The sequence below is a fragment of the Excalfactoria chinensis genome, chromosome 1 (genome assembly GCF_039878825.1).
Source record: "Excalfactoria chinensis isolate bCotChi1 chromosome 1, bCotChi1.hap2, whole genome shotgun sequence".
Lineage (NCBI taxonomy): Eukaryota > Metazoa > Chordata > Aves > Galliformes > Phasianidae > Excalfactoria > Excalfactoria chinensis.
Window position 1 is genome coordinate 4,904,794 of NC_092825.1, and position 13,398 is coordinate 4,918,191.

General features: G+C 36.8%; 1 protein-coding gene across 3 annotated transcripts in view; it reads left to right on the forward strand.

Annotated features, from left to right (window-relative positions):
* The window catches only part of CELF2 (CUGBP Elav-like family member 2), a 545,978-nt gene that overhangs the window by 89,067 nt on the left and 443,513 nt on the right, over positions 1-13,398 (forward strand). For 2 of the 3 annotated variants that reach the window (XM_072354469.1, XM_072354546.1), the window contains exon 2: positions 9,382-9,429. The exons of the other annotated variant lie outside the window; for it this stretch is intronic. The gene's annotated coding sequence lies outside the window, so the exon portion shown is untranslated. The remainder of the gene's footprint in view (positions 1-9,381; positions 9,430-13,398) is intronic. 3 annotated transcript variants of the gene reach the window in all.

Here is a 13,398-nt window from a genome sequence, read left to right on the forward strand (position 1 = left end):
GACAAACTTTCAGACACATATCCAGTAATATTATTGACTTTTTTCATATATTTTGTATTTAATACTCCTGAATTAAAGGTATGTGTAGTAGAATGTTTGCTTTGCACAGTAAGGGTACAGAAGATAAGGGTTTTTGTTTCTGTTATATTTGTTAAAGAATGCAAGTTCAATTAAACTTATACATAGAATTGTTCTTGCTCCTTAGATTGGTGATTCACAGGCAATAAACAGTATCTGGACCTCCACCTGTTTCATGTAGCCACCAGCCCTATCTTTCCAAAATTAGTAAATCTAGAAAATCACACTCTTTCTTTCAACATATTCTTTATTTACCATCGTTCAAATAACACTTTCCAGAAAAATCAAGCAGTTTCTATTTTTTTCTCTTAAATTGGTCTCAAATATGTTTTCTACCATCCTTTTCCCTACTCAGTTTATCTTAGGACACATGGAAACCCTCTCTTATCCTGTTACTCTGCAGCACTCTTGCCTTACCTTTCCAACTTCTTTTTCTCCTCCTGAACAGTTTGAAAGAGATGCAACACCCAACTGCTGAACACAACATATAAAATATTTCACATGTTGCTTATGTCTAGGAAGTCCTTGTTTGTATTACAAACACGCCTATAATTTCGCCAAATGCAATTTTTGTCAGAAAATATATGTTTTATGCCACTCTCTGGAGTGAGAAGGTTTGTGGACAGGAGGGAAGCATCTGAAGGCACATCATTTGACTTTTTAGTATATTTACTTTTTTAGTATAGTTTTTTGGCATCTTACATGATGTCCTCTCAAGGAAGATGAGTAGAGAGAATGTTCAAAACTGTTAGAATAATTCATACAATTGTAATTTGTTAACAAATTAGAAGAAAATAATAGACAGTGATTCCAGGGAGTTCAGATCTTTCAGATTGTGTTGAGAGTCTCCATCAAAAGCTCAGCAAGGAAGTAAAGGTTATATTCACTAAAACTATAGATGTCTCAAATCCCAGAGGTACAAAAGCCTACTGAGTGACAGTAGAATACCCATAAAAATAGTTGTTCTTTGGCCAGTTTTAGATATCCTGGAGAGATCCCAATGGATAGTAACAATAACATCTTAAAAGTATGATCTGTGAGTCTAGTTTATGAGGATAAGGTTGATTTAGCCTAAAGCAAAGTATTCTAAAGGGAATATGAGAGTTGTTCAAAACATGACAGGCTATTTAATGTGGAAGAGTAATAATGCTTCTCCTGCTAATACAAAGGACACAACAAGGTATCACAGGCTTAAACTAAAGCAATAAGAAAGACTCAGATTAGACATTGGAAGTAGCTCTTAAAAATGAAGACAGCAAATCATTGAAATAGATTTACAAGGAAAGGGGTAGAGTCTCCACAAGGTTAGACAAACATCTACTAGAAATGAAGTAAGAGGAAGCTGGTCACAACTCAGACAAAAGACATTTCCCACTCAGTTTTATTTCCCATTGTCTCCAGTACTGTAGATTTTGAGTGCTTGTGAAATCAATACTTCATTTATCCTTACAACATAAAGGAATAAATATTACTAATTCATTTTAAATTGTGTGTCACTGACAGAGGCACAAATTCAAAAGGTACTTAGGAATCTTACTCCTGTTGACTTTCTCATGATCCCCTAGTCTAGATCAGTAACAGGAATTTACTTAAGTCTCTTCTGTTCATTTTAGAATTCAAACTGCGTCACTGTCTTTTGTTCCATTTCAATCCCTAAGAGAAAAAAAACAGTTCCTCTTCTCCTGACCTACAACACAATCTGACAGGTTAGAAACACCACGTATGAAATAACACATCTAGTAAGTACAGTATATAAACCAATATATAGGTCTCTCGGAAACTTTACAGTGCATTTCAGCTTTGATCATAATTTAAAAGGTGGCACTTATCTGTATTGTGACTGCTCTCTTTTCAAAGTCTTGTTTCTCAAGTAAAATGGAATGAGATGTCTTTGAAGCAAACAGCTACCAGGATATTACATTAATGTTATATTGACTCAGCCTTCAGTCTTCTAAGGTGCATAAATTGGGTTCCATGCAGGCAGGTATGTGATGAGACTTTTCAAGGGAGATAACCGTGTGCTAATTATCATCGCTATTAGTCCATGTGTCCCAGAAAGGCATCATTGCAGGCCACGGAAAAGCACAGAAATGTGAGACCTGGAAGATCAGTCTGATGTTCCTATCATGACCTTGGGCATGTAATTTTCCCTACCCGTACCTCAGTTACTGCTTTTAGAAAAATGGAATAATGATAATTTGCTGAATATATTAAGATTTACAGATGAAAAAGCACTGCCTAAGAGATGGCTATTACTATTACCAGTGTTTTACTTAGGTAAAATGTTTCCCACCATAAAGTGCATAGAGTTTACATTTTAAAACAGGTGAGCCAGAAGTGGGAAACAGGAAGCTTTAATCCTCATTATAGGGAAATGCAGACAGCAATCGACCATGATAGCTAGATCAGGGATCCAGTTTGCAAATCAGTGATTCCACAGGCTTTTCCAGGTGTTCTTCCTGGACATTAATGATTCAGTGGGAGTTTTCATGAGAGAGAGGGTCTATGCCAATATCCATGGCTAAAACTTTTCCCTTCCAGAAGAAAACAATTTGCTGATAGCTGTCTGATCTGCCTAACACCCAAATGGTCACCAAACAACAGTATAGTTGCACAGTTCACACACATCTTTTCATCCTATCAAACAGCAACAGTTTTTCCATCATTTTGTCCAGGCATTTATTTGAATAAAAAGTGCAGCAGAAGGATGCTCAGTAGTTGTCGCAAGTTGTGTGGGGTTCAGAGGAGAGGTGGAGGAAACTGGAACTGTGCAGACTGGGAAAGAAAAAAAGAAGGCTTTTATCAATAAAGGTAAGATCTGATGGAAAGCAGCAATGAAGAGAGAGCCAGGCTCTTCTCAGTTCTGCCCAAGGACTAGAGTCAAAGGATACAACATGAAATTCATATGAACCACAAGAGAAAAAATACTTTTGCGATGAGTGTCACTGAACACCAAAACAGGCTGCCCAGATAGGTTGGGGGTCTCTATTATTATGGATATTCAGACCCTGAATAGACAGTGTCCTGAGTAATGTCACGTAGGTGACCATATTTTGAACTGGAATGTTGGATGAGGATTTCCAGAGGTCCCTCCAATGTCAGCCACCTTATGATTCAGTGACACTGTGAAGTAAGATATTTTACTGTGAGAAAAATAAGACTTTAACTGTTTACACTGGGAACCACTGTATGTTATGATATGGGAGTAGGTAAGGAACAAAGATTTACAGGTTCAGAACATCACAGAAAATGGATCCAATGGGACCTGCATCCAGAAGACTCAATGTGAGCAACTGAGCTCAGTCCCCCTCTACTGCAAGTCACTGTGATAGATAACACCTTTTCTAAATGTCTTTATTACAAACTAGATCCAAGTCTACTTATGAAGATCAAGTATTTCCAAGCTGAAAGTGGAAACCCAGTGAGGATGCTTATGGAATGTTCTTCCAGTCTTCCCCTGTCTTTAGAAAAAAATGTCCCTGAAGCAGAATGGCTTCCTATGTGTACAGTTCCTCAAAGAACCCCAGGTCAAACTGAAGGCACTTTGGAATTTGACCCTTTGAAATGATAATAGCTTGTAAACTAAAGTAATCTGGAAAGCTGGTAAAAGGAGCTCTAAGCATGATATCTTCTTTCTTGGTTAAGGCGGCAAAAATATTTGGCCTAGCAGACTAAAATTGTGCTTCGCTGTAAAATGCTGTGTGGACATTCTGTGCAAGTACAAGTAAAATCTCCTTGGTCCAAAACAAAAAATTGCAAAATTAGGAAAAGAACGGGAAGGAGTAAAGAATGTTTACAGGCTGTTCATAACACAGTGTTGCAATTTAGACTTCCTTTACAAAATTGTGCCCAGTATCTACTGTCTCATGATAAATAGAAGCTGCATCGTGTGACACTTGTGAACAATGGGTGAAATGGATATTAGAAAAATCTCATTTATCTTCTGCTTTATTTCTTGATAGAGGTCCTTGTCACCATAGCTATTATGTGACTAGCCCTAGAAAGGCCACCTCATTAGTTTTCTTTACCAAGATAACAAGGTCTCCGTTAAAGGAGCAGCACTTACGTTTTCAATTCAAATGGAGAACAGACAATACAGTTATTGTGTGAATGTGTTGCTACCTCTGTTTTTACTACTTAAAGATGTAGGTTATTTGTATAGCTACAATACAAATGAAATTAACACCCTTGTGATGAAGGCAGTATCACTGGAAAAGAAATATAAAAATGGAATTTGATATGTATACTGCTTCAGCTGCCACCTGCATTTTTTTAATGCATGTGGCATTTCTTTACCGAATAAAACATAAAACAAGTAAGAAAAAGAGCACCGTTCTAAAATTCTGAAGACCTATTTTCCCCTTTGTCTCTTCCACTCACACATACATCTTCCTCCTGTCTGACAACCACTTTGAAAATTTTTCTCTGTTGCCACCAAATCAACCATGTGCATGTCAACAAATCAGTAATGATTTACAATACGTCAAAGGAAATTCAACTTTTAGTCTCATTCCAGAAATCTTAATGACAGGCATATAAAGTCGGACAACAACACCTTGATCGGCTTTCTCTTTTTAATGTGTGTTTTTCACAGAATGCAGGAGCTTGCTTCCCTTCTGCAGCAGGCAGGGAAGGGAGAGAGTAGCATTCTTGCTGCTGATAGTGCTAAATAGTAGTATAAGCTCAGTCTAGCTTTATGTGTAATTAAGAATATTTCAGATGTGGGGGATAAAGAAGATCAATTATTACTAAATGCTTTAGGTTATTTTGTTTGTTTATTCATTTGTTTGTTTTTAACAGCTCTGAGTTATGATATAATAGTAATTAACTCCCTGAATGTACTGTTAGCATTTGATATCTTACAAGAGAATAGCCTTAGTGTTAAGAGGGCACTGTATGGATCTGACAATACTATTAGCTTATTGTATAAATCACAGTGACTTATTCCACTGCATTTTAAATGAAGATAAAATATTAAAATGGAAAAAAAAATGCATTAATACAATATTGAGGATAGGACTTTTAAGGCGTAAGATCAGGAAATGAAAAAGTGGAGGACTGATGCATGTTTTCAGTGACCAATATGAGTAGTAAATATTGTATCTGAACACGTGAAAAATACCATAGAACTATGGGCCAAATAAATGTTCTAGATGCATGAAGTAGGAGATTCTACTTTGCCTTATGTTTACAATTTTGAATGGGACAAAGCAGCAATGATAGAATGGATATTTCCTTATGGTTGTTGCAAGTCTTCCAGGAGTAATTTCTCCATGCATCTCCATGCCCACTAAAGAAATGTAGCCATCATGTTCCAGGAACTCTTTGTGAAAATGTCATCAAGAAAGTATAGGAAGAGACTCTACTTCAAACGATTTGCAAGTTCAGTGACTGAGCTAACAGATGTAAAGAGAGTTCAGCAAAAGAAGATAACGTAGATCATGATGTTGGATGGACAGTCATTGGCCATCTGACTCTGTCCCACAAGGAGAAAATATCCCTTAAGGAAAATAGCTTTAGATTCATTGGCTAAAGCACCACTTTAGCGTTCCTTGATGTGTTGCTTTCTTCTGAACTGGATTTGTGCCCCTTTGATGCTGGTTGTGTTGCTTGTCTGCTCTCTGATTTTCTTGGAATTTTCTCAGTCTTATGAAATAAAGGCAACTTAGATAAGAATGAAAAATGAACACTCCCTTGAATGTCGTTTCTCAGTCTGTCCTACCTTTCTAGTTATTCAGATTTTTTTCTCTAGGAGCTCCTTTTATTCTACAGTCACTGAAATTCATACTCTATGATATTCAAGCATAATCTTTCCACTTCCAAATAAACTTTGGGCCATAAAAAATTATATCACATCACAATACATATCACATTGGTGACTATATTATGTTGCTCAGCACGTCACTATTAATGAATGCATGTGAGCTGAAGAAACACCTGAATTTATAACTACTTTTTTATTCTTAATGGGAATAGCCTATTAGGGCTCTGAACTCTAGTTTTCTAGTTTTCAGGTCAAAGTTATAACAACAGAAAAGGATGAGAGATGGAGTCAGCCTATTGGAGTTTTGTAGGGGGGAGAAATTTTAAAGGTCATTATTATCTGCTGTTGCATATATTGATCATCTCAATTATCTGGATAAAGAGATGAACCAAGAAGCCATACCATAGGCGCTCATAAAATAACAAATCTTTATCTGTTTACCTCTCAGACCATTAAATCGATCTCCTTTGAACTTTGGTCTTTTCACAATCATAACTATTATTGTTTCCCATTCATTGCAACTGCAGAAACAGGAGGGGTACTGCTGATGGAAAGATCATGACCTTAGTTATCACACCACCTGTGTACTCTTGAGAGCCCTATAATTGAAACATTACATGTTGACTCACCTTTTTCTTATGATGTATTGTAACTTCTCAAGGCTAATGTTTTTAGTTGTGGATTTTCAGTTCTATGAGTGAAACAGATTCAAAATCTATTCTACTCTGAAAGAAACTGCTACTTTTCAAGGAACTCTCCATCCTTCCATGTCTTTTTTTTTTTAAATTTTTTTTTCTTTTTTTCGTTGTTTGTTTTTTTTTTTTTTTTTTTTTTAACTTCGTTAAAACAAACATTCTAAATTTTATTTATTTTTTTTTTCCTATTACAGCCCAGCTAACCTTGAATGATATTTTACTAGGAGGTTTTCCATTATCCATTAGAGAAATACTCAAAAGTACTCAAAAGCATAGGTGAGCCATTTAGGATTCTAGCTTATCAATACTGCACTCACTGTTCCTCCTTCAAAGACTCCTATACGTTTTGCACAGCACATATAAATAAAAATATATTCTCCCACTTTATTACATCTTGCAGTGTTATCCCCTCTCTTTCACTGCTGTCATGCAAAACAACCCAGAAAGCAAATATCTTAATCTCCATTCTGCTACTATCCCCAAAAACAAAGAACAAAGACTGTGCCTGAGACACTCTGACAGTGGACATACTACATATGTAGTGGCAGTCCATGCTGCTTATGTCTACTGGAGATATCTCCTGATTGAAAGCAGTCTGACTTTCTGTAGACAGTCCTCCAAGACAGTCATCCAATATGAATGACAGATCTGGAACTGTGACCTAATAAAGTCCATTAATCTTGTTGGGTAAAATCACTATGGAGAGCAAATATGTTTCTAGCTTAACGAACATGCTTGCCTAAATAGATTTTTGATGTGTTGTACTTGTCCTGTCAAATACTTGAAGGACACTAACAAGCAGATGACTTCTCCCAGTGAACACTGCTCACATAATGGAGTTTGCTGTAGTAGTTACATGCAGTTGAGAAGTAAAGGAACACTGAGTAAGGCTCATTTAGATCCAACAGCTTCTAACTCCCATAGGGGAAATGAGCTTTCTTTGCAAGCAGAAAAGCAATTAATGCATTTCATACATAGTCTCTTCAACAATAGCCAGAAGCTGGGAGGGAGTTCTTAGCACTGTTGTTTCTCCAGTGTGGATGACCTGTAAATCAAAACGTCAAATAGTCCTAATGATAATAAAGCAATGCTTCATATCTTCTGATCACTCTGGCCATTTGTTTTTCTGTATTCCATCACCGAGTCCCCCAGGGCTCGGTGCTTGGGCCGTTTCTGTTTAACATCTTCACTGATGATCTGGATGAGGGGATTGAGAGCACCCTCAGTAAGCTTGCAGACAACACTAAGTTGGGAGGGAGTGTTGATCTGCCTGAGGGGAGAAGGGCACTACAGAGGGACCTGGATATATTTGATCGATGGGCCAAGGTGAACGGAATGAGTTTCAATAGGGCCAAGTGTCAGGTTCTACATTTTGGTCACAGCAACTCCAGGAAACCCTACAGGCTTGGGGAGGTGTGGCTGGAAAGCTCCCAGACGGAAAGGGACCTGGGTGTGCTGATGGACAGTCGGCTGAATATGAGCCAGCAGTGTGCCCAGGTGGCCAAGAGGGCCAATGGCATCCTGGCTTGTATCAGGAATGGTGTGGTGAGCAGGACTAGGTAAGTCATCCTGCCCATGTACTCGGCATTGGTGAGGCCTCACCTCGAGTACTGTGTCCAGTTTTGGGCACCTCATCACAAGAAAGACATGGAGGTACTGGAGCAGGTCCAGAAAAGGGCAACGAGGTTCGTGAAGGGCTTGGAGAATCAGCCCTATGAGGAGAGGCTAAGGAAGCTGGGGCTGTTTAGTCTGGGGAAAAGGAGGCTGAGGGGAGACCTATTGCCGTCTTTCAGTACCTGAAAGGTTCTTACAGTGAGAGTGGGGCAGGTCTCTTCTCACTAGTGACATGTGACAGGACGAGGGGAAATGGCCTCAAGTTGCGCCAGGGCAAGTTTAGGTTGGATATTAGGAAGAACTTCTTTACAGAACGGGTAGTTAAGTACTGGAATGGGTTCTCCAGGGAGGTGGTTGAATCGCCATCCCTGGATGTGCTTAAGAGCCGTTTGGATGTTGTCTGCAGGGATATGATTTAGTGGAAGGTTTTTAGAGTTAGAGTACTGGTTAGGCTACAGTTGGACTTGATGATCTTCAAGGTCTTTTCCAACCTGAGTAATTCTATGATTCTATGATTCTTATGCTAGATAATTACTTGCAAACTGCTGACAAGTATGTTACCTTTTGTAGAAATCTGTTACAAGATTTGAAGGAAGCTACTTACAGATGAGAGAACACAACTGAAATGTTATCAGATTTCTGACAGCTTGTTCACCAGATAACTGGATATCTAATGATAAAAGGAGGAAGATTTTTTTATAATTGAGCGTCTGGAAGGATTTCCAGGCTGATGTGATTTTTTTTTTTTTTTTTTTTTTTTTTTTTTCCTGTATTCCCTTACACAGAATCTCCCTAATGTGACAAAAGTACCTTCTGGATATTTTGTGATCAAGTATTGTTAGAGATTTCAAGAGGCATTCCAAAAACATTTCAAGAGGAAACTAGTCAAAGGTGCTATAGAAAAACTCCTGGCTCTGACAATTGCCTGACAGGCTAGCATAAGTTCTACATCCTCACATATACTTAGGTGGTTAGCATGTACTAGATATCTAGATGACTGAATAGCTTCAAGGACTCTAGATTTACTAATGATAAATGGGACACTGTTACAGATCTCAATCACTTTGAAGCCCACTAAGGCATTAGTAAAAATTTATTTTTGATAGTAAATTTGAGTGAAAATATTCAATTTCCATAATTCTTTGGGAAGGATATATATATATATATATATATATGTTTTAAAGGAGAAGCAAGTCCTCTCTTATCTAAAACTTCTGGCATCATTTCCAGATTCTTTCTGCTTCACAGAAGGATATTCCAGAACACTGCATTTATACTGTAAGTATTTTAAATGTTATCTTCTGAAAGAATAGATTATAATTAAGCTTGAGCTTTGGTTACGGGAGAAGTTAGCCTGAGCTAGTTAGATTAGTGTTATAAAAATGTTTCAATGATTTTTATTCATGTAAGTCTATACAGAGAGCTTGATCATGAGCAACTTTTGTTCTTCAGGTTCTTCTTAACCTCATAAACCTTTGGTTTAAATTTTTAAGGAAAAATAAAAGCACATTGAATAAATCATGCCCTGTGTACAAATGATTTTTCATGGCTCGCATAATGAAGAAGTAGTCTTCCTGTTATGCATTGCTTTCTTCTTTTGCTGAAACATTTGTTCACATCAAAAAATATATTTGGCCTTGGATCAGGAAGGTCTTCAGTATGACAATGTGTTAAAATACTTTCATTGCAGTAATCTAAAATAGGCTGCACAAATTGCTACTTACTCTGACAACTAGAAGATTATAATAGATTTGCGAAGTGAAAAAGGTCTACCTTGAATTTCTTTGAAGGCCTATGTACTCTTTCTTGTCTAATTTCTACTTAAAAAAAAGAGAGAAAGAGAGAGAAAGTACCAGAAAGTAGCAGAAATCCACTCTGTACTGAAAATGCAGCAGCAAAAAAATTCAAATTTTGAATAATACTGTTACCATGGTAGCAAAACCTGACTCAGGGAAGGGAGGAGACATCTAGCACAACAACACGTAAGTGCGAACGTAACTCACCATGCCTCAGTATGGCTAATTTCCTCCTGTAGAGTTTCACCCATGTATATTTGTTGGTGAAACTGCTGATGAAGTTAATTGTGTTGGTGTTACTAGTTCATCAGTAGAGATCACTGCATTCAGGTAACCTAGTATTCATTCTCACAGATTATGCTTAGGAGTAATATTATCAGTTACGGTAAACAGCTCCTGGTAATTATGGAAGAAAATATTTCAGATGAACAAGAGATGAAGAATGAGTGGATTGAATTAAGTCAGTACAGTAATTTTGGGATTACATTATCCAATTTCCCTCTCATCCCCCAAAGATATTCTTCTGCGTAGTATATTCGTGCTTTGAAGACACAAACCACAAATATTACTGTGATACTTATCCTTTGCTGTGGGAATATGGTGGTGTTCTGCTACCCTCTGCTGGAGTAGACATGGTCCAAATAATTTCTCCTCTGCCCCCTGTCTGTTTTGAAACACTATTGAGTTGTGTCAAATTGTCTTTTCTGGTATAGGAGAAAACAAGGAATATGAAGGCTGATTTGATTTCATGTTAAAAAAAATAATAATCTAAGCAACTTTCAACCAATTTAAACCCTAGTTTAAATTGGTCAGTTACAGTTCTGTCTTTACATGAATTAAGTTCTACTTGGACTTACACATGCCATAACCATAAATTTTCTGCTTTGTGGAAATTAGTGTAATCAGACAAAGACTGAGGTGTAAAAGCAAACAAGTAATGTAATTACATGGACAGGGATACGCTATTTAAACTGAATAAGAACTTTGCCTGTATTTGTTCTAGAGAGGAACTGTAAGGCCTACACTTCCAAATGCAAATTATTAAACTGAGTACCTCCATTGCTGCTACCCCAGTTTGATGTTTTGAATGGGATTGATTTATCAAGGAAACGACGCTCAAACCTCTCTGACAAGCAAACACCTCCATAATATTTAAACCCAATACAAAGGAGCAGAAAATCACCAATCCCCACTGAAAACTTGGGTTTATTTTTCTATCATCACAAATATGCAGGATTAGTTCAATTTCTGTTGAAAATAAATAAATAAATAAAATCTATTAAGATGGAATTCTGACCATATGGGAGTTACAAGAAGGTCTCTGTGCAGGAATATTCCATTATGTTAATTGATTACTGCAATATGTTGCACATGAGGAGAAGGAAGGAAAAAGAATGTTATGAAGATGTTCCAGCAGGTCCCATCTTTGAGTAATGCAGATCAGTGAGGATTTATTGCCGACAAATTTACTGCTTTTATTCACATTTGGCTTTGATTTAAGGATCTGATCCAGACTCTTCAAGCAAATGGCAGACAAAACCTTGACTGTACTTGAGATAGGCTCTTTAGAGAATGAAGTTAACCATTACAAACTATACATGGCTTATCTAGGAAAAACTGCTCTTTTCAGCTAGCTGTATGTAACTGTTGCACCACATTGAGTTGTATGATAGTCTGGCAGGCACTGTGATACTTTAATGATCAAAGTCCCTAAGACTACCCAAGTTTTTTACTGATATCTGATAAATTGGATTTATATTACATAAGCAAAAAAAAATAGGAGATTAATGTGAGGTACTCAATAATGTATAATTCACCTTTATTCCTAATACAGACTTTATTACAAGTTCTGTTAAAAAAATCTTCACTCTCCATGTTTGATCTTTAACTGCATGCAACATAAAAAATCAAAGCAGTAGGAACTACAGTGTAAGCAAGAGAAGAGCATAGCAGTTTTAGAGATAAAGTGTAGCACAATTTGAAAGATGAGTTAAAGCTTGGTATTTCATCATCTTCACAAATAATTTGGAATATGAAAGCCATTCAAACTACTATCACGAGAGAAGTTTTTATAAAATCATGGTGACTGGACTAATGAGCCATCTGTGCCATGTAATGAAGCTTAACTGAATTGCTGTGGTAGAAGTGCTGAATTAAAGGGAGTCAGGAGGGGGACAAGAGGGGAGAGAAAAGGTATAACCTCTGAAACTTCTATAAATATAACCTACCTCCTTAATTCTACAGTCATTAGATTCCTACTCTGCCACTGAACAATCTCAGGTAGGACTTTAGCATTTGACAAATGAAGGCAATTTGAGGATTTTATACTCATGGATACAATGTAGGACTTACTGCACAACTTAAAAGCATTTTTCTTGTAAATCAAATATAACCCTGGAAAATAACAATACTGGCAAATGAAACCAGTGAGGTGCCACTCAAGACTACAGTTCTGCTTTAATCATGTTTCTCTTTGAGAATTTAAAGCTTTTAATCATGCCAGGCTGCCACATTTTGGGATAAAATTCATGGGAGTTCAGAGATATTATTTTGGCCACTGGAGAGATCGCTTACTAATACAACAGGGACTCTGTTGAAGTCATGGGGGAAAAAAAGTAAAAAATTATATTATTATTTTTTGAATGAACTACAATGACTGCTAGGTACAGACCTACCTGAGTGACAAAGTTAATGAAAAATAGGTTTAATTTGCAATGACTTTACCTCTTTTGTTCTTCTGAATTGTGTCTGTGTGCTACATACTCACAGTTAATTCAGCATAACAAAAGTTTATTTTGAATGCTGTCTTTATGACATCTGACTTTGTATTAATTCTCTCAGTTTGAAATAATAGCTGTGCAAATGAATTCTTGCCTCTATGCTTCTTTCAGTATCTGTGCAAGGCCAATGTTCTCTTATGATAGGACACACATTCATGATAAACAGAATTGAGTCTCATTTAATAAGGGAATTCTTTATTTTTCAGATAAATTACCAAATAAACATCTACAAAACAGCAGTTTAAAATGTAAAATTGAAACCATTAAAACTATTTTTTTGTTGTTCTTTTTCTCCAAGGTTTAAGAACAAACCTAAGGGTTGGCAAAACACACATCAAGGATAATGCTTGTCTCCATCCCCTTCTCTGTATGTATGTGGATGTGTAGCACCGAGAAGGTTAAGAAACCTTTAGGGGCAGATAATGTAAATAGCACATCATTGTAAACACATATCTAAACAAACTTATAAAATAGTACCCAACAGTTAGCAGAAATAAACGCTGGGAAAATGTGTTCTAGTTTTATGAGCATGTAAATCTTATTTTACAGAATATATTGCATGGAAGACTAAGCCTTTTGCACATTCCTTCAGCAGTCACATTCTTCCTGTTGAAAAATCTTCAAAAATCTTACATAAGCATCATGTTATGCAAATCAGGCTTTCAAAACTA